Source organism: Thalassophryne amazonica, chromosome 1, assembly GCF_902500255.1.
Source record: "Thalassophryne amazonica chromosome 1, fThaAma1.1, whole genome shotgun sequence".
Taxonomy (NCBI): Eukaryota; Metazoa; Chordata; class Actinopteri; order Batrachoidiformes; family Batrachoididae; genus Thalassophryne; species Thalassophryne amazonica.
In genome coordinates, this window is record NC_047103.1 from 59,304,496 (window position 1) to 59,329,109 (window position 24,614).

General features: G+C 41.6%; 1 protein-coding gene and 1 long non-coding RNA gene across 8 annotated transcripts in view; one reads left to right on the forward strand and one right to left on the reverse strand.

Moving 5' to 3' along the window:
* The window catches only part of cacnb2a (calcium channel, voltage-dependent, beta 2a), a 282,202-nt gene that overhangs the window by 135,452 nt on the left and 122,136 nt on the right, over nucleotides 1-24,614 (reverse strand). The gene's annotated exons all lie outside the window — the stretch shown is intronic.
* Nucleotides 1,811-23,654, forward strand: LOC117510839. Its single transcript, XR_004560825.1, has 3 exons — nucleotides 1,811-1,928; nucleotides 9,327-9,331; nucleotides 23,614-23,654. It is a non-coding gene; the product is annotated as an uncharacterized LOC117510839 (long non-coding RNA).

The window sequence follows — 24,614 nt, forward strand, 5'->3', positions numbered from 1 at the left end:
CACGTCTCAGCTGATTGCAGCACACTGACAGCTGGGAATGACGGCTCAGTGCACACGACGTGTCACATTACAAACAAAGAGACCACTGGCAGGACAGGTATATAAATAATTACAACAATAACTACATGCATAATTACATGCCAAGTAACTGAAATGAATGACCACATAACACAGAAACAGAGAGTACACTTTGGTCTGGGCGCTGAACAGAGAGGGGGCGTGTCTGCCAACAGCAGCTGCTGTTGAGATCTCTGCTCCTGGACATCCCAGTTCGGGAACACATACCGTGTTTTGAAGGACATGAACTTACAACTGTCCTCCGTGAGGGGCATTTCTCTGCCTGCTGTCCTCATGTGGAAATACATAAAACTTCTTTCACCTTTGCGCCAGGCTGCAGCAGCCATATACAGCGCACCTCGGCAGGCTGCGGGCCGGCCTGACACACATCAAATCAAAATTTTCAAATTTATTAATTTATATAGCGCCAATTCACGATGAAATCATCTCAAGGCGCTTCACACAGCATAAAACAAACAAACAAACAAACAAAAAAAACTGAATTAAAAATAAAAAAAAAATAAAAAGATGACCATAAAAGAATACAAGAATAAAAACACATCATAACACTAATGATAAAACAGGCAAAACAAATGAGTCTTTAAACGTGACTTAAAAGTCTCCACAGTAGCCGACTGCCGAATGTGTGCCGGGAGATCATTCCACAGAGCTGGGGCACGGTAGGAGAAAGCTCTGTGACTGGCAGACTTTTTATTCACCCTGGGAACACATAAAAGTCCTGCACCCTGAAAACGCAGGGCCCGAGCTGGTACATAGGGGCTTACCAGGTCAGCCAGATAGGGAGGTGCAAGTCCATGAACAATTTTCTAAACTAATAACAGTACTTTAAAATCCGATCTTGCAGCAACCGGAAGCCAGTGCAGGGACACCAAAATGGGTGTAATGTGGTCAAACTTTCTGCTTTGTGTCAAAAGTCTGGCAGCAGCATTTTGAAGCAGTTGAAGACCCCTAATCCTGGACTGCGGTAAGACAGAAAATAGAGCATTACAATAGTCCAATCTAGAAGAGACAAATGCATGAATCAAAGTCTCAGCATCAGCCATAGACAGGATGGGACGAATCTTCGCTATATTTCGTAAATGGAAGAAAGCAGTCCTCATAATGTCTCTAATGTGGAGATCAAAGGACAACGTAGGATCAAAAATTACTCCAAGGTTCCTCACTTTATCCGTATGATGTATAACACACGAACCTAAGCTAAGTGCTAACTGATCAAATTGATGCCGATACCTCGCTGGACCAAGAACCATAACTTCAGTCTTATCAGAATTTAAAAGTAGGAAGTTACTAGACATCCAACTTCTTACTGATGCAAGGCAATCTTCCGCATGTCCATACATCATCTAATTTCTCTTTTTTGAAAACATACATTTATCTCTTTGTTGATTTTAATCATTTCATGCTCCTGTTGTAAGACAGTGATTGTAGTGCAATGGTAAAGTTTCCGTCTGTTAATTAGCGCTTTTGTAAATTGCATATTCCAATCCCACAAGTAGCATTTATTTTTTATCTAACCAGGGTTATTTAACCGCAGGGTTTTGTATTGGGTCCCCTTTTATTTATTATTTATATCAACCCAGTGATTTTCACTAATTATATACCAATATCTAATCTATCAGTGTCCGGTGATTGTAGAAATTATTTATAATTATATATACCCAGCTGGACATAATCAGACATAATAAGAGCGCACTGCTTCATTCATGTAATTTCATGACTGTACTGTACGTCTGTGACCATGGGTCATATAGAGAGGCACAGAGGGATGATACTTGTATTGTCTGTTCGATAAGATGGACTAAATATTGGACATTGCGGTGTTTTTTTAATGGTGTGTAGTTTTACTTTTTGTTGCGCGATGTGGTTCCACACGTTTCGGCTGTTTTGTTTTTTTTTATCTTCACATAAGCGGTGTGATGTGGTTCCACACGTTCCAGCTGTTTTTTTTTTCACCGCCACATAAGTAGCGTGATGTGGTTCCACATGCTCCAGCTGGTTTTTATTTTTGTTATAGCTCCACATAAGCGGCACGATGTGGTTCCACATGTTCCAGCTGGTTTTTATGTTTGTTTTATCTCCACATAAGCGGCATGATGTGGTTCCACAGGTTCCAGCTGGTTTTGATTTTTTATGTCCACATAAGTGCCACGATGTGGTTCCAGTCGTTCCAGCTGTTTTTTTTTTTTTTTTATCTCCACATAAGTGGCGCGATGTGGTTCCTCCAGCTGCTCACACTGTGTTCATGCATGCGCATGAGTGTGCATGAAACCATCGCAGCAGGATCGTTCATGCCTGCCCAACCATGCGTCCCTCCCAACGTCGGCTCGGTGTTTTTGGGGTTCACTGATTCGGGCTGTTTCACCGTGATTCGCCCTGATTCCCACTTATTCATGCTATGTGTGAGGGGCCCTAACATATGTGTGGTTTTGAAGTTAAATGAAACTTAAAAGTGTAAGTGACATGGTTTTTGGTGCTTTGGATAACAAGATTGTACCTAATGGATTAAGTCTCAAATGATACACTAAATGTGTTCTAAACAGACAATTTGACAATTTTAAGGCCCCTGCACAAACAGTGTGAAGTTCAGTCAGAAACGGCAAAACAGTGCAAAACAGTTTGAATTTGCGCACCACAAAACATTGTGCCGAAGGGCAGATGTGCACGATCCCGGTTCAAGAGTTCATGCATGCGACAGTGTCTTTCGAGCAGGAGCAGTGAGAGGTGCACCACATCGTGCCACATATGTGGAAAAAAAAAACAGCTGGTACCTGTGGGACCACACTGCGCCGCTTTTGTAGAATAAAAAAATAAAATAAAAAACATACCACCCACAAGACTCGAACCCGCGCCTTCCAAAAGCTCTGATTGCCAGTCAGAAACTTTACCACTGAACTACGGAACTGTCCATTGAAAGCTGCAGGAATCTGCCTCATATCAGGAAGGACATGAAAGTATTCCAAACCCCCCCCACACACACACACCATATAAAACACCGCATTTATCAAGCGAGCAATACAAGTATGATCCGTCTGTTCCTCTGGTGATGACCCATGGTCACTGACATACGGTCATGAAATGACATGAATGAGAAGCAGTGTGCTCTGATGTCCACATCTACTGGTCCGGTGTGTCCAGTCAGCCATGTTCTGCCCAACAAGCATGTCTTGTGGACGGTGCGCCGCAGCACAGACACCACGTCATGTGGAACAGAGCTCACGTGGGTGACGTGAAGGTCAGATCATCTGCTGCGTGTTCTGATCTGACGGTCCATTTCAACCTGGCAGGCTGTCAATGTCCACTCCGTGTGCATGCTCACTTGCTGCAGTTTGTTGCCATGGAGATATATGTTTTTATTTATGTCCATGTAAGTACAGCAATCAGACACACACACCTAACAGTGGACAGTTGTTAATCCATGTCTGTCCAAACACAGTAGGTGTTGTCCAGCTTGAATGTCCAGAACGACAGATCCCCTCAGCTGCTCCTGTCGGAAGCCACGCCTCCTGTGAGTGGAGCGCACACACTCACGTGTCAGTATGTGTGTTTGCAAAGTTACACTCGTGGGGAGCTTAAACAAATTTCACTGAAAGTACGACAGTGGTTGTCTGCAGTCTGCTGTTGTGCCAAGAGTGCGACTGGCCACACATTTTCTAATTGCCATGCGAGCGGTGTTAGACGTTCGTGCGTGTCAGCTGGAATTTGGCTTCCGCGAGAGGGTGCGATGGGTTCGCACAGCGCACACTCTGTCTTTCAGCCGGTGGTGTGCACGAGGCTTTAGAGGCACGTACGATTCTACATGTTTTGCATACAATTCCTGCTTAGTGCGCACGTTGACCAAACGTCACAGTGTGTGTGAAGGGGCCCTTATGAGGGGCTTCTGAGAGGTTTTAAGCCTGACCCAGAAAAAGTAGGTGTGGTTCTCCATCTTTTGCATTCTGAGAAACCAACATTTCCAAAATGTGTGAAATTTTGAGTCATTGGGTGCAATGTTGACAAAGATTGGCTTCTCAGAATGCAAATGATGGAGAACCACGCCCTACTTTTCCAATACTTGTCATTGAGGCAGAGCATGGATATGACGTCACTTCAGGAACATTATACAAATAATGGATGGTAAGGAGTCCAACATAGAGAAATATTGGATGAAGAAAAGTTATATTATATAAATATTATATAACTTTTCTGAATCCAATATTTCTCTATGTTGGACGACTTGCCATCCATCAATTGTTATGTTCTCCACCCCACTCCCAAATTAAGCAAGCAACAAAGAGTCAAGTAAATTAGATCAATTTATTTTGTTGTAAAAATTTTCGTAACAACTTTGCAAGCCCTTGCCTGTCAAGTTCTGTCCAGTGACAGTGTTTATTGAGTCAGCTCCAATTGCTGTGATCGACGATTTTGATGCAATGAATGCTTCTAAAACGTCAGTAGCATGCTTGTCTACCTTCTTAGTGTTTTTGGCATCCTTGGAGTTCAATATTTCCACCAGTTCCTCCTCTGTGAACTCAGCAAACCTCGCTGGCAGATGATTTTCTACTGTTGTTGACATGTTTGTTGCCATTTTTTCAACCAGCGTCTGTCAGCTAGTTCCTGGCTTTCGTATGCCGCGCTCTGATTGGCTAGCTGTTGGCAGTAAGCTCTAACGCTATTGGCCAGTGGGAACTGATCCAATAAAACTTTTGGTCCTAGCCTTTTTGGATCCTTTTGGATCCAACATAACTTTCTGGTGCCAAGCATGCCAAAATACAGGTAAATGATGGACAGAAAGGCTAAGCTGTGATTGGCTATTGCAATCTGAGTGGAGAGCATACTGTAATAATAGGAACTATTATTTACGTTTATGTTACAAAAAGGTGAGACAGATGCAGGGGAGAGTGGAACAATGTGTCGTTCTTGTCAGAGTTGAATAAAATGATTCACCCATCTGGGTTAGAACAAAGAATTCTGTAGTCACAGTAGTTTATAATATAGCAGAACATAAGATGGTGGCAGCAGCAGTGGACGTCGTCTGTCTAATGAGCACGGTGCATGACTGTGCAGCAGTGACTCCGACAGGGTGGGAAAGATGTTCTTTGGACCCCGAATGAGCCGTGCAACGTGGAGAGATTGGAGCAGCTACAAACTCTGTGCCTGAATTCTGCAACCGTGCAAAAATATAGAAGACCTGGAGGGACAAGTCTGTTCTTTATGTGGACTTGATGACAGCGATGGAAGGTAAAACTGTTTTGTTATCTTGTCGACGAGAGCAGCAGAGAGTTACTGGACACACTGATGGTCAACGTAGCTGCAGATGCATGGAAGGTGGAGGACATAATTGAAAAGTCTGACCGCCACTGCAACCTTAGCATGAACAAGAAACCAGATCAGTGAAACTATTAACAGGTATGTTACAGAACTGAAATTGCTGACCAAAACATACTAAATGATGTAGGGATGAGAGAGAGACTGCTGCATGAGAAGTACATGACGCTGGACACAGTAAAGCTGTCTCCAGACCAATGGTGGAGGAAATGCATGCAGCATGAGGAGCTGCACACCAGAAAAAAAGCAATACAGTTAAATGCCCAGCATAAGGTAAGAAATGCAAAAAATGTGGCAAATAGCATAGTTTTTCAGCTAAATGTAGAACATGCCCAGAATAAAAGAAAATGAAACTTTTGCATAATATTATCGAATGTCAGAGTGAATGAATACTAACAAATCCTCTTTGTTACTGAAACAGGGACAGAGAATGTGAATGCAGTGGACACTAGAAAAGGGAGTGATAATCAGCTCTTTGCAGGCATGCTTCTGGATAAGGAGATAGTAAAATTCCAAACTGACAGTGGTGCCAGCTGTAATATTATCCAGATCAGTTGACTGAATTCCAGCACAAGACTTGAAACCACAAAGACTGTACTCGTAATATATATCAAAAAACCAAACTGAGGCCACTGGGGAAATGCAATGTAAATCTACACAACCCAAGAAACCAAAAACTTGACCAGTTGGAGTTTCACGTGGTGAACAAGGATGGCACTGTGCCCCTGCTTGGCAAAAGAGCCAGCAAGGCCATGAAACGGACAAAGGTGCAGCACGAGAACATTATAGCAATCGATAGCATTGTCATCTCAGAAAGGCTTGCATGTAAACAGTGCAGATAAAAAGAGAATATGCAGAGGTGTTCACAGGAAACGGTTGTCTTGAGGGACAACACAAAATAGAGGTGGACAGCACTGTGAAGTCTGTAAAGCTACCAAAGAGACATGTTCCAGTCCCCATGTCAAAGCCACTTCAACTGCAGGAATCATGACACTAGTGGAGAGCAGCACAGACTGGATTAGTGGGCTGGTTGTAGTACAAAAAGCAGAATGGAAAACCAAGACTATGTATTGATCCAAGCAATAAAACACAGTAACTTACCATTACCAACAACTGAGGACATACTTCTGGACCTATCTAAAGAAAAGGTTTTTACACTGTGTGACGTAAAAAATGGGTTCTGGCATATCAAGCTAGAAGGGGAGTCAACATTCTCCACCCCTTTTGGACACTATAGCTGACTAAGGATGCCAACGGAGATAAGTACAGCTCCAGAGATCTTTGAGAGAACGCTCACACAAGTTCTGGAGGATCTGCCAGGTCTGTACATTACCACTGATGATGTGCTGATCACAGGTCAAGATGAGACACCAGAAGCAGCTGAATGGGACCATAATGACAAACTGAGATGGTTTCTGAACCAATGCAAACAATAGAACATTAAACTAAATGCAGACAAGTTCCAACTGAGATGACACAAGGCTTGGGGGAATGAATGATGAGGTCAGATGTTGACACACGTTATTCCTATTACATTCAGTATTCAGACATGTCAAATTTTGAGCTGCACTCGATCTCTCTCTGTCTGTCACTCACTCACTCACACACACACACACACACACACACACACACACACACACACACACACACACACACACACACACACACACACACACACACACACACACACACACACACACACACACACACACACGATCACTCCACCACACCTATCAGCCCCCACTGGGTGAATTTCATTCGCGGCACACCACATGTTGTCTGTGGTGGTGCACTGCTCTGGAGCAGGAGCTCCCCTCAGAGACACCTGTGATGAACATTCTCGTTGTGGATGGTGTGGCCCTCGTCTGCCCACTCTCCACCTGCTGTTGCTTAATGTTGTTGAAGATATTCTTTTTAAATAGTGCTTGTTCAGATGGCATTTATTTCACTAATGATGGTAGAAAGTCCAAAACCCTGTGTGTGTGGATTTTTTGTTTTTGTTGTTGTTGCTGCTTTGCACCAATCATTCTTGAAATAAACCCCGTCTATGCAATTGCTGTTTTAAAAAATATCTTGTTACCTTGCAAAGCCAACCTCCATGGCACTATTGTGACAAAAGAATGTCTGTTAAGACCACACCTCAAACATTGTATATATATATAGATTTTTTTTTCAACAGAACAAAGCACATATGATCAAAAATCACATCAGTCGCATATTGGCTTCACAGTTTCTTTCATTTCTAAACTTTACTTCTGGAGGTTACCAAGACTACTACTTTTTAAAATCCCTTCAAAATAAGGCAATACATGATTTAAATATACTTAAAACATGTTTAAAGCATTTCTAAAGCAGCAGTAAACATTATTTTAGAAGCCACTCAAAACTAGTTTTATCCCAATGAAACAGATCAGGAAAAACAATTCAAGAGAAGCTTGAAGAAGTATGATGAAAAATAATTTACTTTAACTGTAACCTAGAACCCTAATAAAGAGAGTGATTTACCATGTAGTTTGACAGATGTCTGAGCTCTTGAGTAAAGCAGCTGGTATGCGTCTGGAGTTATCTGAAATGCTGCCGTGGTTAAATTACTCGAGCATGTTGCCTTCAAAGAAAGTCCCACAAGATCTGTCACTTTACGGGCTGACATCAGAGACACTGATGCTGTGATGTGTGCTTGTAGTCACTCTGCTGTTACGTCAGAGCTCCTGCACCAGATCTGACCACGACGGTAAGTACTCTAAGGTGGTAAAAGTCTACTTCCTGTTCTCAAACCAAAATCATCACTAATCCAAGTTTTCCTCCTAATCACACAGGAGCAACAGCAGCAGGACGATAAAGATAACTCAGATCTGAAAACCATTAAAAAAGAGGAAAAAAAGGGAAAAGAATTGAGCAGATGGGTGATTGTCTGCAGTGTGTTGGGTACATTTTATATCACTAAGAGCATACAACTTATAAAAGTACAAGCAGCTCTGAGCTTTATTGGACACCATGTTAAAGCCCAGATTTGTATTTTCTGTAGAGAAATAATGTTTCCTCTGTAGTCCAGTCTAAATCCTAGATTATATATTATTTGATCAGGGTTAACCCCTTTCTGAGGATTACCATTCAGGGCTTAAACCCAGCCCTGAATGTCATTTCACCTTTTTTTTTTTTTTTTTTTAGGTGGAGGTATCAGCTTTCCACAAAATATTTCTGTTGTCTTGACAGCAAAGTATTAACAAAAACTCAGCTGTGCCCCTGGTAGTCACCAGACCTAAGCTTGGGAAATTAAAAAACAAAGACTGATAAACAAGCTCATTTTCAAGCTTCACATAACTTCAAATGCAGGACGGACAGAGAGAGAATGAAGATGTGCCTGCTTTAGCTATGTACATTGATACAAATTCCTTTCCAAAGGACTGTGAGGATACATGACTGTGTTATTTGAGTGCCAAAGCGTAACTGTTGTGAATCAATCAAAAAGTAACAGTTTATTTCTCAAAACTAATTTATTTAATTTATACGGGGTCATCGCAGCGGATCCTGTATGGATCCAAATGTTGCTTTGGCGCATGTTTTATGGAGGCTGCCTTTCTGATGTGACTCCTGATGAGTAGAACATGGAGCACAGCTGGCCTTGAACCAGGGATTTCCTTGATGGGAGGCAGTAAGCATGCAAGCCACTTACACCACCATACCGTCTGGTTTAGCTTTCTGGTTTGGTAAATATCTCCTTTCGTAAATTTCTAGGTCCCATTCAGAGTGTAGCTAAATTGACCATCTCTCTTTTTCTGGTTTCATAGAAAATCCTTTCTGCAGGACTGGGTGAAGATCTGACCAGGTTATTTCAAAAGAAATTGGAAAGTAACAGTTTACTTCCCTGACTTAAACACAGTCTGTCACTCACTGACAAGGAACCCTTTATTTTTACTTATTGTTGTTATGTGTGCTCTTCTTAGTGTTTGTACATTTGTGCCTTCTATGTGCTTATTCTGGGCGGCATGGTGGTTTAGTAGTTAGTGGTGTTACATCACAGCACAAAGGTCCTGGGTTCTCCTTTCCTACCTGGTCTTTCTGTGTGGAGTTTGCGTGTTCTCCCAGTGTTTTGTGGGTTCTCCCTGGATGCTGTGGCTTCCTCAGACATGCAGGTTGACTTGGAGACTTTAAATTGATAGGAGGTGTGAGTGAGTGTGTGAATGTCTTTGTCTCTCTATATATGGCTCTGCAATAGAGTAGTGGCCTGTGCAGGGTGTACGCCACCTGCTCCCCAGTGACTGCTAGGATAGGCTATAGCCCCTCCGTCTCCCTTAAATGGAATAAGTGGTTATAGGAAATGAATGAATGAATGTGCTGATATTCCTTTGTCTGATGTCATGCTATATCATCCCTTTATCAGTTATTTGTGCTTCAGTGCCAGTATGTTCTTGTGTGTGTGTGTGTTTGGTTCTCTACATGTGATACATTTTTTTTTTTGCATGCTTTGAACCATAAACATACCTGCAGGGGTAAAATAACTTCCCTGACCTGCCTTGCATTGCTAACCCTCACACATTTATATGATGGACTCAAGTGCTCAGTCTAATTTATATACATTATCCCTTTTAAACAAATAAACGCCTGCCCTTAATCCATCATCCACTAACTACCCAGCAGGTGGCAGACACGTTCGTTCATGAAATATTGCTTGGTCAGAACAAAGTTGCTTTGTGTTTGCAGTGAGTTTATCCTCATTATGTGCCATTTTAATTTGTTACAAGACAGTTGTAGTAGTTATCATGTTAACACTGAGGTGACGTGCCTACAGCTATTTAATTACTATATTCTGGAAAGTATAAGCCTAGGCTTTGGACAAGCCTGGAAACACAATAATAAAGAGTGCAAAGCACCAAAAAAAATTCTAGGCAATGTGTAGCTTTGTTTTGGGAGTTTGTGTGTGTGTGTGTATATGTATAACTAGGGGTATAGATTTAGATAAATAAAAAAGTACACATTAATGTCTTTAAACAACAAAAGGACACCATAAGAACACTGTAAAAACATGCAACACACATCTTGACAGAATAAAACAAAAGCTTTGTCATGCAAAAATGCTTTGCTGCAGAAAAAGTAGTTAAAAAGATCAAAGTTAAAAACAGCAGTGATCTCTGATTTACAATATAATTTTCATTTATGCAAAGACGAGCAAATATGAGCAATTTGAAAAATGTAGATTTTCTTAAAAGGCATTATCATGTAACCTTAGGGACAGAGCAGGCTGTACTTTCTGAGGAGGTTGTGGTCATTTAACATCTGCAGGAAACTCCTGTGGATGTTCTGTTCTATCTGTAGTAGCCAGCGTCCTCTTTTACACCGTGGTGTGCTGGTTGGCAGCACATCCAAGAAGGACACGTCCAGGCTGGACAAACTGATCACGTGGGCTGGCTCTGTGGTTGGCATGAAGCTGTCCTCTCTGGTGACGGTGGCAGAGAAGAGAACAATAGACAAACTGCTGGACATTATGGATGATGCCAGTCACCCTCTGCACACCGTCATCAGCAACCAGAGGAGCCTCTTCAGTCACAGACTGCTCCTTCACAAGTGCAGGACAAACAGCCTGAAATATTTTTAGAGTGCCTGGACTGCATTTGTTTTTGTTATCTGGTATCCGCTTTTTCCAAGAGCACCCTCAATATTTTTCAACTTTATTGAGATAACCAGACCAACCACTCTTTTTCCCTGTTTTACACTGAAAAACTCCTTTGTCCCTCAGGCCATCAGACTGTACAACTCCTCACTCAGGGGGAGGAGAAATAACAGGAAGACAGAAGATGGGAATGACAATAAGAGGAACAGTATAGTAGCCAGTAAACCAGCATTAATCAGTGTGTCTGGTATTTATATTGTGCATTTATATTTGCAAACTGTTTTTCTTTTTTTACTTTCACTTTTGATACTCTGTGTGCTTCTTACCCTGTGTGCTGCTATACAATGCTTCTGGTACTTCAGTTTCCCTAAGGGAGTCTTCCCAAGGGATCAATAAAGTTCGATCTAATGTAATCAAATTTAAACTAGACTTCTGGTCTATTTTGGCCCCACCTAGGTGGCTGCAGAGCAGCCATTGTCTCTTGCCACTGTGAAACACCCACTCTGTTTGAAAATGAATGGCAAGTCACAGCTTTGCCTCTGTCGATTGCTGTCGCTTGTAGCTAATGTGACTGTAGGGTAACTGATAGAAAAGAATGCTTTGGGGGTTGTGAATGTTTATAGCAGGTGTCTGTGGGAGGAGAGGCGGCACAGCTGCAGCTCTGTGGTAAACTGCAAAGCGTGTGATCTGCTTCATATACTGTTATGTGAAGCTGACTGAGGAAGCCACCTGCTAGACTGTGGATGTAAACCAGTGCAGATGGCACAGAAAAATGACCCAAAAGGACAGGAGAAAAAAAAGAATAGAAAAAAATCATGTGAATGAAAGACTGCATAAAATTATGTATATACAGTGTTAATACAGTATAAAGCGAGTGGCTTACAGCTACACAGTGGCTTAAAAAAAACCTATGCATCAAAAGTGGAAATAATACAATCTAACAATGAGATGTTGTATTAATTAATTAAAAAATTATATGCTATAAATATATGTCAGAATCAGAATCAGAATATGTAAACCAGATCTACAAAAGCTGATCATTTTAATGGGAAAAGCAATGTGTAATATTCTTACAATTAAAGTTTCCCATTAAAACACCCATGTTTTGTTGGACTGGTTGACATACCATAACTAGATTAGGTAAATAGAGCATTTCATATATTAGTGCACAATACGACACGTTCAGCAGAAGTCAGTTTTCAGATGTTGACAGATACGCTTTATACATATCGTTCTGTGATGGGTGACAGATCCTTGTATACAGGCCGTATACAAGAGAAGACCACGCGCAGCGGTGCAAAGCTCACTCATGGTACACTGAGTCCCAAACAGAAATTGCCAAATTTTGAGTCCACAGTGAAGCAGGAATTGTCAAATGTTGAACACTTCCTGGATCGACACTTCCTGAATTAACAATAGACAAGATCTTATGGAATCTCGTGAGAATTCAGTGGCAAGTGTACATTGAAACAGGAAGTGCCAAATTGTGAGTCATAGGCCTTCTCAAAGTCCACAAAACACATGTAGACTGGATGGGCATACTCCCAGGCACACTTGTGAGAGTGAAGAGCTGGTCAGTTGTTCCACGACCAGGATGGCATCCACATTTTTCCTCTTCAATCTGAGGATCGACTAGTGGCCGAACCCTCCTTTCCAGCACCTGGAGTCGACTTTACCAGGGACGCCAGCCTCAAGTGGACAGTCAAGGAACTGCAACCTTTTCTTCTGCCTGATGGGCTTCAACCGAGACCATTCAAGGTTACCACTTGAATCCACCCAGTGTAAGGCACACCTGTGACCAGCCTAAGGCGTGAGCAGCCTAAGGCACACCAGTAATCATGCTGTCTAATCAGTATCTTGATATGCCACACACATCCCACCTCACACATATGTGAGGTGGGATGGATTATATCGGCAAAGGAGAAGTGCTCACTAACACAGATTTAGACAGATCTGTAAACAATATTTGAGAGAAATAGGTCTTTTGTGTATATAGAAAATGTTTTAGATCTTTGAGTTCAGGTCATGAACGATGGGAGCAAAAACAAAGTGTTGCATTGATATTTTTGTTCAGTGCAGAAGCCATCCTGCAGTGAGAACATCAGGTCAGGGTAAAAGAAGGTGAAAAGTAGAGTCTAATTAGGTTCAGACTGAGGGTGAATTCTCTGCATGCGTGATGGGTGACAGCTAAAGTGTTTCTAAATATTTACTCAAAATAACTGTGTGTGTAAAGCCAGAGAACCATTAAAACAAAGCTTTTAATATACCACTGATCACAATCACAATTACAATCTCTGCGTTCTGTACATACAGATCAGTTTGCTGTCAGTAGTGCATGTAACAGGTTTTCTCTGAAAGCATCTACAAACATCCAGTACATCAAATTAAGAAAAGTATAAGTTATTTGAATGAGTCGTTACACTGACATGCTGAACTGGACGTAGGAGCGGCTGCAGCTGATCGGTCCGCCCTCTTTTATTATGAATTATGTGGAAATGATTGTTGTACAAAAGCTTCAGATACACTGAGGAAAATAAGTATTTGAACACCCTGTGGTTTTGCAAGTTCTCACACTTAGAAATCATGGAGGGGTCTGAAATTTTCATCTTAGGTGCATGTCCACTGTGAGAGACATAATCTAAAAATAATCACAATGCATGATTTTTTAATAATTTACTGCATGTTACTGCTGCAAATAAGTATTTGAACACCTACCAACCAGCAAGAATTCTGGTTCTCACAGACCTGTTAATTTTTCTTTAAGAAGCCCTCTATTCTGAACTCTTTACCTGTATTAACTGCACCTGTTTGAACTTGTTACCTGTATAAAAGACACCTGTTCACACACTCAATCAATCACACTCCAACCTGTCCACCACAGCCAAGACCAAAGAGCTGTCTAAGGACACCAGGGACAAAACTGTAGACCTGCACAAGGCTGGGATGGACTACAGGACAACAGGCAAGCAGCTTGGTAGAAGACAACAACTGTTATGATTATTTATTAGAAAGTGGAAGAAACACAAGATGACTGTCAATCTCCCTCGGTCTGGGATTCCATGCAAGATCTCACTTTGTGGGGTAAGGATGATTCAGAGAAAGCTCAGAACTACACAGGAGGACCTGGTCAATGACCTGAAGAGAGCTGGTACCACAGTCCACAAAGATTACATGAGTAACACATGATGCTGTCATGGTTTAAAATCCTGCAGGGCAGTAAGGTCCCCCTGTTCAAGCCAGCACATGTCCAGGCCCGTTTGAAATTCACCAGTGACCATCTGGATAATCCAGAGGAGGCACGGGAGAAGGTCATGTGGTCAGATGAGACCAGAATAGAGCTTTTTGGAATCAACTCCACTTACCATGTTTAGATGATGAGAACAACCCCAAGAAAACCATCCAACCGTGAAGCATGGGGGTGGAAACATCATACTCTGGGGTGCTCTTCTGAAAAGGGGACAGGACGACTGCACCGTATTGAAGGGAGGATGGATGGGGTCATGTATTGCGAGATTTTGGCAAACAACCGCCTTCCCTCAGTAAGAGCATTGAATATGGGTCATGGCTGGATCTTCCAGCATGACAATGACCCAAACACACAGCCAGAGCAACTAAGGAGGGGCTCCGTAAGAAGCATTTCAAGGTCCTGGAGTGGCCTGGCCAGTCTGCAGACCTGAACTCTATAGAAAATCTTTGGAGGGAGCTGAAACTCCAAACCTGAAAGATCTAGAGAAGAGCTGTATGGAGGAGTGGACCAAAATCCCTGTTGCGTGGTGCAAACCTGGTGAGAAACTACAGGAAATGTTTCACCTCTGTAATTGTAAACAAAGGCAACTGTACCAAATATTAACATTGATTGTTACAGGTGTTCAAATACTATTTGCAGCAGTAACATACAAATAAATTATTAAAAAATCATACATTGTGATTTCCGGATTTTTTTTTTTTAGATTATGTCTCTCACAGTAGACATGCCACCTAAGATGAAAATTTCAGACCCCTCCATGATTTCTAAGTGGGAGAACGTGCAAAATCTCAAGGGTGTTCAAATACTTATTTTCCTCACTGTACTGTCACTGAGACAGATGATGACTGGAGTGACGTTTTAAGCAGAAACAAGGTATTAATCAGTGAAACGCTTGGCAATGCTCAGAAATGATGCTGCTGAGCTCTGAAATGACGCATGCAAAGTGAAGGCAGGGCGGACCGATTTTTAGGGAGCACCGTTGGTCGGTGACACCGGATCAAACTTTATCAATCGATAAAGGATACCATCCTACATACTGCTCTCAAATATTCAATCTTTTTTGACAGAGTTATGAATTTTTGAGAATTTGTTCAAAGGACACGGATTTTTCCAATTTCAAAGATTTTTTCCTGACTTTGACCTTTGACCTATGAACTTGAAAATTGAATCAGTTCTTGCCTATCAGATAATGAATCCTCTGTAAAAACAATTCTCAGGCTGTTCACAAACAATCAAACAACAAACAAGGCAAAAACATAACCTCTACCCAATTTTGTTGGCGGAGGTTAAAAAATAAAGGTCTCAAGCAACATCAGTTCCTTGGGAACACAATAACTGAAGATGAGAAGGCAGGTGAAGACACCAAAGAAGAAATGATAAAGGCAAAGTTTGGTTTTTATAATAATTCATGAGAAGAAACATCAGCATTCACTTGAAATTAAGTCTGTTGAGCTTGTTATATGTTTTCTAGGTTAGCCTATAGATAGATGTAAGGGTAAGAGTATAAGGTATACAACATCAAGAGGAGCTGCGAGTTATTGAAGATGTGGTGCCTTAGGAGAATGCTAATAATTATGTCATGGGAGGATAGCTGTTTTAGGAAACATTACAGAGAGATGATACGGCATTAATGAGAGGTTATGAAAAGGGAGAAGAGATATCTCCCATCCCAAAGACATATCATTATCTTTGGCTGCTTTCAGTGATGCTGGTATTTGGTTAGACTCTTTCTCTCCGATTGTTCTGTCTGAGTTATTTTCATTAGTTACTTCCTCCAAACCATCAACATGTCTATTAGACCCCATTCCTACCAGGCTGCTCAAGGAAGCCCTACCATTAATTAATGCTTCGATCTTAAATATGATCAATCTATCTTTATTAGTTGGCTATGTACCACAGGCTTTTAAGGTGGCAGTAATTAAACCATTACTTAAAAAGCCATCACTTGACCCAGCTATCTTAGCTAATTATAGGCCAATCTCCAACCTTCCTTTTCTCTCAAAAATTCTTGAAAGGGTAGTTGTAAAACAGCTAACTGAGCATCTGCAGAGGAATGGTCTATTTGAAGAGTTTCAGTCAGGTTTTAGAATTCATCATAGTACAGAAACAGCATTAGTGAAGGTTACAAATGATCTTCTTATGGCCTCAGACAGTGGACTCATCTCTGTGCTTGTTCTGTTAGACCTCAGTGCTGCTTTTGATACTGTGACCATAAAATTTTATTACAGAGATTAGAGCATACCATAGGTATTAAAGGCACTGCGCTGCAGTGGTTTGAATCATATTTATCTAATAGATTACAATTTGTTCATGTAAATGGGGAGTCTTCTTCACAGACTAAGGTTAATTATGGAGTTCCACAAGGTTCTGTGCTAGGACCAATTTTATTTAGGCAGTATTATTAGAAAGCATTGCTTAAATTTTCATTGTTACGCAGATGATACCCAGCTTTATCTATCCATGAAGCCAGAGGACACACACCAATTAGTTAAACTGCAGGAATGTCTTACAGACATAAAGACCTGGATGACCTCTAATTTCCTGCTTTTAAATTCAGATAAAACTGAAGTTATTGTACTTGGCCCACAAATCTTAGAAACATGGTGTCTAACCAGATCCTTACTCTGGATGGCATTACCCTGACCTCTAGTAACACTGTGAGAAATCTTGGAGTCATTTTTTATCAGGATATGTCATTCAATGCGCATATTAAGCAAATATGTAGGACTGCTTTTTTGCATTTGCGCAATATCTCTAAAATTAGAAAGGTCTTGTCTCAGAGTGATGCTGAAAAACTAATTCATGCATTTATTTCCTCTAGGCTGGACTACTGTAATTCATTATTATCAGGTTGTCCTAAAAGTTCCCTGAAAAGCCTTCAGTTAATTCAAAATGCTGCAGCTAGAGTACTGACGGGTACTAGAAGGAGAGAGCATATTTCACCCATATTGGCCTCTCTTCATTGGCTTCCTGTTTAATTCTAGAATAGAATTTAAAATTCTTCTTCTTACTTATAAGGTTTTGAATAATCAGGTCCATCTTATCTTAGGGACCTCATAGTACCATATCACCCCAATAGAGCGCTTCGCTCTCAGACTGCAGGCTTACTTGTAGTTCCTAGGGTTTTAAGAGTAGAATGGGAGGCAGAGCCTTCAGCTTTCAGGCTCCTCTCCTCTGGAACCAGCTCCCAATTCGGATCAGGGCGACAGACAACCTCTCTACTTTTAAGATTAGGCTTAAAACTTTCCTTTTTGCTAAAGCTTATAGTTAGGGCTGGATCAGGTGACCCTGAACCATCCCTTAGTTATGCTGCTATAGACGTAGACTGCTGGGGGGTTCCCATGATGCACTGAGTGTTTCTTTCTCTTTTTGCTCTGTATGCACCACTCTGCATTTAATCATTGCTGATTGATCTCTGCTCCCCTCCACAGCATGTCTTTTTCCTGATTCTCTCCCCTCAGCCCCAACCAGTCCCAGCAGAAGACTGCCCCTCCCTGAGCCTGGTTCTGCTGGAGGTTTCTTCCTGTTAAAAGAGAGTTTTTTCCTTCCCACTGTCGCCAAGTGCTTGCTCACAGGGGGTCGTTTTGACCGTTGGGGTTTTTTCTGTAATTATTGTATGGCTTTTGCCTTGCAATATAAAGCGCCTTGGGGCAACTGTTTGTTGTGATTTGGCGCTATATAAATAAAATTGATTTGATTGATTGAATTGATATGTAGGACATGTACTATGCAGCAGTGGGGGGCAGCTCCCAAAGACATTAATGAAAGGCCAATCAAAACAAAAGTAAAATAAAGAGAGACAGGAGAATGCAGCAACAACATGAAGGAGACATACTATGAAGAAATGAAGACTACAGCAGAAACTACAACCACAATCCCTGTTGTCAATCAAAAGGATTACAATCAGTGAGGAGTTGACACCATTTAAAGCCAGGAGCCTCAATAATTACCTTATTGGGACACATAGCCGTTTTATACTACAGTTACTCCACAGAGGCCATTACTCACTCAACAAAATGCCCCAAACAACACCTCAACAAACTGGCAATCACTCAAATGTTTCATTTGCAATCGTCATTGTAAGATCATAAATAACACTGAAGACGTAGCTACAGAAAACACAAAGAGAGCAAATCCTGAAGACTATTGAGTCTGACCCAGAGCTTGTTGCCAATGGCAGAAACAATATCAATCCATATCAACAATGTCTGACTTTGTGCCAAATGTGTTATTATAACAGGCTGTAAGTGACATAAATGATGTATGGACCTTTGCTGAAATCAGAAAGACCACTAACGAGCTAAAATACACCACAATTAGACAATTGAGGAACTGTCGCAATGGCTGCTCTAAAGAAGTTTTGCCTTGCCAAGAATGCCATTACATAAATTAAACTCTCCAAGAGGATTTAGAAGTGCTCGTGATTAAACTACTCAATTTTCTGTACTCCGCTGCAGAGCATTATGAAAAGATCCTGTCCAGTAGGGGGCATATTTCTTTATGTAGGCTCCCTGGAAGATTAAATTTCTTGTGAGCATGGACAAGCTCAGTTTGTCACAAGAAACTCTTGAAAAAAATATTTCTGCTTGACTGTGGAACTCAGTTATTTTGATAGCAGGCTACAGGAAATATAATACAGATTGTGTTATTTATTTTTTTTTTGTTTTTTTTTGAGCTGTGGGTAACTTCATTGCAGCAGGATGAGATTGACCGGACAGAGCATTGAGCGCAGTGGTCACTGAATGGGTGCACAAGGCAGTGCGTTCAAAGACTCACCGTTCAATCACCTCTTTAAATCTCCACTATAAATATATACATCCATAATGCCATGAACAGCATGCTGCACTTTTCAGCAGAAGTCAGTTTTCAGATGTTGACAGATACGCTTTAGGATTGTAGAAGAGTTTAGTCATAGCCGTAGATGTTAGCATATAGACCTGGCGTGCCCAACCGGTCGATCGGTTGATCGCGGGCTGAGTTCCAGTCGATCTCATGAAAAAAAACTTGAGGATTTAGTGCTGCTATAACGGACCGATGCAGCAGGTGGCAGCAATGCACCAACAAGGATGCCGGCTGCCGTTAAACACCAGAGTAAAAGAAGAGTTCTTCTTCTATGGTGGATAAGAAAAATTATAATTTCATCCTATTATTTTTTCATTTATTCAAATGACAAATCCATCTGTCTTATCTGCAATTTAAATGTGGCTTTACTTAAGAAAGGGAATTTGGAGTGGCATTTCAGACAATTCACAAGAAATACAACGCTAACTTCTAATGCTAACAGGCTAAATCCCATCTGTTCGCTTGAAAGTCCAGGAATTAAAAAGTCGGAGAGAAGCACAATGATTCATGAGCCATAAGTATGAAGAGTGATGAATGTGGCGAATGTGTGTTTTTGGGGGTGTTTGTCAGGAAAATGATCATTTCTTTATATACAATTACAGACTTTTGATGAGGTGTACCTGGTCAGGATAATCACGGGTACACTGAAATCAAAAATCTATAACTGTTTTATTATATGGTAAACAAGAAAATTGGGAGTTTGTCAAACATACTAAAACTGAAAATCAATCTCAAGTTTCAGCTCTTTACTATTACTGTCATACTGCACCAACAGGTCCAAAATACTTCATGAGCACAATCTCTAAAGCCCCTTTCACACCGGGCTGCCTCAAGCTTCCTGTGGTGTCATGACGACGCAGGAATGACTGAATCAGGTGTGCGCTGCAGACAGACTGTGCACTCTGATTTATCTTCTAGTTTATATTTGTGCTGAGCTGCAGGTCTGCGCTCTGAGTTCTGTTATAATTTATCTTTCCTACTTTGACCGCAAGATGCGTGCGTGAGATGCGCGGCGTACGCATGCAAACGAACCATCTGAGAGTAAATGTGGAGATGTCTGGAGTTATACTTGACGTGGACATGTCCCGTCTCTGACAATCAGTCTGTGAGCAGGACCTATGTCCGTCCTTTCTTTAACACAGTGATGAGAGAGTTTGCGGAGAGTGAGGAGTGCAGGCAGCCTTTTTTTCTTTTAACTGTTCACATGTGCACGCACGAACGAATCGTTCGTGAGTAGACTGGAGATGTCCAGACTTTTTACTGAACATGGACATGTCCTGTCTCTGGCAGTCAATCTGTGAGGAGGACTTTTATGGACTGTATTTAAACACATTTGTGAGAGAAGACCGAGGAGCTGCTGCAGCAGCTGCAGCCAGCAGTTTTTTTTCTGTGCTCTTAGTTTTTACTGCATTGTGTACACGGCGTCATCATGACGACGCACGACGCAACTCCAAGTGGGTCTGTGTGAAACTTAATAGGGAATAGTCTTTGTGAAATAATGCACAGGCATCATGTAGAATCTTGTCAACAAACTGACAGCCAAAGTAGGCGTTGTATCGCGTTATCTGATTGGGCGTTATCGATAGAAGGCGTTGCTCGATTGGCTAGTGCTACACTGCATGCGAGGTGTACTTGGCTCCACCAGTGGTCAACTCGGCATGTGGTACAGCTCAGAAAGTGGCGAATGGGCCAATCAGAAGTTGGCAAAATCCCATACCATATATAACACTGATTACAGACCCTACAGCGGTCTGTAATCAACTGTTTCTGCAGTGCGGCTTTGCTTTGAACCTTGAACCAATGAAGCAGTGCTTCAATCTGTTGCTTCATTGGTTCTTGTTTTATTTTGCTTTATCTTAATTTTCCCTACTAAAACCCTAAAGAACATATGTCTGCGAGTAATATTTACCCTTTTTATGTTAAACCAACCTTTTATGGTCTTCTGAAACAGTTGATAGATGTATTTGTAACTTAATAACGGGACCGGTGCTAACGGGTTAGCATGTCTTTGGCGTTTTCAATATTAAAGTTACCATTAAGCTGTTCGCATCTCAGCACGTTTGTGTGCATTTGTTTTCTGAATAATTAATGGCCCAGCATTTGTTGTTGTAAAAGAGTCAAATGTATTAAAAATTTTTATATTTTTTAATTTATTTTTATTTATATATTATTAATAATAATAGCAGCAACAACAACAGCAACAATACTAATAATAAATAATAAAGCTACAATTTTCTTCAAAAGAACCTGATAAACTCCTGCCCAGCCCATCTAATCTCCACCTCTGGGGCATTGGTAACTCTCCGGCTTGTGCACTGTGCTCTAGGAGAGGCTCCCTGGAACATATTCTGAGCAGCTGCTCGATAGCCTTGGGAGAGGGCCGATACCGTTGGCGGCACGACCAGGTGCTGAAGTCTATTGCAGAGACTCTCTCTAAAGCAGTGGATAAAAACTACAGCACCAGGCAACAACCGGGCAGAAGGAGCATCACCTTCATCAGGGCTGGAGAGCAGCCTCAGTCACACCCAAACCTGTAGCTAGCCTTCTCACCTCAGCTGTTGACTGGGATCTACGAGTGGATTTGGACAAACAGCTCAAGTTCCCAGACTATGTCGCAATAACTGCTTTGAGGCCAGACATCGTGCTCTCGTCAGTTTCCTCAAGGCAGGTGCTATTGATTGAGCTGACAGTTCCCTGGGAGGATCACATAGAGGAGGCAAATGAGCGTAAGCGGTCAAAGTACCAGGAGCTGGTCGAGCAGTGCCAAAGAAGAGGATGGAAAGCACGCTGCGAGCCCATTGAAGTGGGGTGTAGGGGTTTTGCTGGCCGCTCACTATGCAAGGTGTACTCGCTGCTTGGCATCACAGGGCTGCAAAACGGAAAGCCATCAAGTCAAGGCAGCAGAAAGAGCCTCCAGATGGCTTTGGATCAGGAGGAGCGATCTGTGGGCAAATGCTACTGGGACACAAGCCAGGGTCTGATCTTCCCTGGCTGGGTCGCCGGAGAGAGGGCGTATGATGTTGAAAGATCCGAAACGTCCGATGAGCTCCGGAACATCACTGAAGATGTGTCCCAGTGCATCTTAGGATGTATCTTTTAGCAGGATAAAACAAAACATAAGAGAAAAGATAAAACCAACTAACAATGAAGATAAATAAATTAATATAGAAATAAATAACTGTTTCCCGTGAATGCCTAGTGACTTTGACACCTCCACTTTATACCTGTCTTATTTAAGTTTAATGACAGTTTGTTTCGGTCAAGGTAATTCTGGGTTTAAGCTTTTTTTGTTTTTCACCACTTTCATCCCTGAATATGTCAATCGTGAGTCACTTTTGTGTGGATTAACGTCACTAAGTGGGACTCCTGTCTTGTGAAAAAGAAAGAGAATCGTCCTCTGTTCTGTTAAGTTAGAACGATAGAGTCCAGTCGGAATTAATAACTTCAAAGCGAAACGCCGTTTAAATCAAATGACACCTCTTTCCAAATGTTGCAATTCAAACAAACTGCAACTGATCAAAATGTGTTTTTTTTCCTCCCAAATGAGACGTCCTGTGCTGACGTGCAGCAGCCAGCTGAGCTCAGCTCAGAGGTATGGCGAGACATTCATGCCAAAATGTCTGAAAGGAAATGGTTTTGACAAAAACTACAGATTTTTATTTATTCTTATTTATGTCCAGAAATCAATGATCCAGTGACCAATTTAAAATGTTGTTGACATAGAAAACCTGTAAAGCTTACTTTTAGTACACAGAAAATTCACAATTGGAAATGGATTGATAAGCGGAATTGATAATGGGGTAATGAGGGGTAATGAGGGGATGGCAGGGGGAGAGAAGCTGCAGAAAGGTGTGTAAGACTACAACTCTGCTTCCTGGTCCCAACCCTGGATAGTCGCAGTTTGGAGGATTTAAGAAAATTGGCCAGATTTCTAGAAATGAGAGCTGCTCCATTAGTGCAATGGTAAAGTTTCCGTCTGTTAATTAGCGCTTTTGTAAATTGCATATTCCAATCCCACAAGTAGCATTATTTTTATCTAACCAGGGTTATTTAACCGCAGGGTTTTGTATTGGGTCCCCTTTTATTTATTATTTATATCAACCCAGTGATTTTCACTAATTATATACCAATATCTAATCTATCAGTGTCCGGTGATTGTAGAAATTATTTATATTATATATACCCAGCTGGACATAATCAGACATAATAAGAGCGCACTGCTTCATTCATGTAATTTCATGACTGTACTGTACGTCTGTGACCATGGGTCATATAGAGAGGCAGAGGGATGATACTTGTATTGTCTGTTCGATAAGATGGACTAAATATTGGACATTGCGGTGTTTTTTAATGGTGTGTAGTTTTACTTTTTGTTGCGCGATGTGGTTCCACACGTTTCGGCTGTTTTGTTTTTTTTATCTTCACATAAGCGGTGTGATGTGGTTCCACACGTTCCAGCTGTTTTTTTTTCACCGCCACATAAGTAGCGTGATGTGGTTCCACATGCTCCAGCTGGTTTTTATTTTTGTTATAGCTCCACATAAGCGGCACGATGTGGTTCCACATGTTCCAGCTGGTTTTTATGTTTGTTTTATCTCCACATAAGCGGCATGATGTGGTTCCACAGGTTCCAGCTGGTTTTGATTTTTTATGTCCACATAAGTGCCACGATGTGGTTCCAGTCGTTCCAGCTGTTTTTTTTTTTTTTTATCTCCACATAAGTGGCGCATGTGGTTCCTCCAGCTGCTCACACTGTGTTCATGCATGCGCATGAGTGTGCATGAAACCATCGCAGCAGGATCGTTCATGCCTGCCCAACCATGCGTCCCTCCCAACGTCGGCTCGGTGTTTTTGGGGTTCACTGATTCGGGCTGTTTCACCGTGATTCGCCCTGATTCCCACTTATTCATGCTATGTGTGAGGGGCCCTAACATATGTGTGGTTTTGAAGTTAAATGAAACTTAAAAGTGTAAGTGACATGGTTTTTGGTGCTTTGGATAACAAGATTGTACCTAATGGATTAAGTCTCAAATGATACACTAAATGTGTTCTAAACAGACAATTTGACAATTTTAAGGCCCCTGCACAAACAGTGTGAAGTTCAGTCAGAAACGGCAAAACAGTGCAAAACAGTTTGAATTTGCGCACCACAAAACATTGTGCCGAAGGGCAGATGTGCACGATCCCGGTTCAAGAGTTCAAGAGTTCATGCATGCGACAGTGTCTTTCGAGCAGGAGCAGTGAGAGGTGGTGCACCACATCGTGCCACATATGTGGAAAAAAAAAACAGCTGGTACCTGTGGGACCACACTGCGCCGCTTTTGTAGAATAAAAAAATAAAATAAAAACATACCACCCACAAGACTCGAACCCGCGCCTTCCAAAAGCTCTGATTGCCAGTCAGAAACTTTACCACTGAACTACGGAACTGTCCATTGAAAGCTGCAGGAATCTGCCTCATATCAGGAAGGACATGAAAGTATTCCAAACCCCCCCCACACACACACCATATAAAACACCGCATTTATCAAGCGA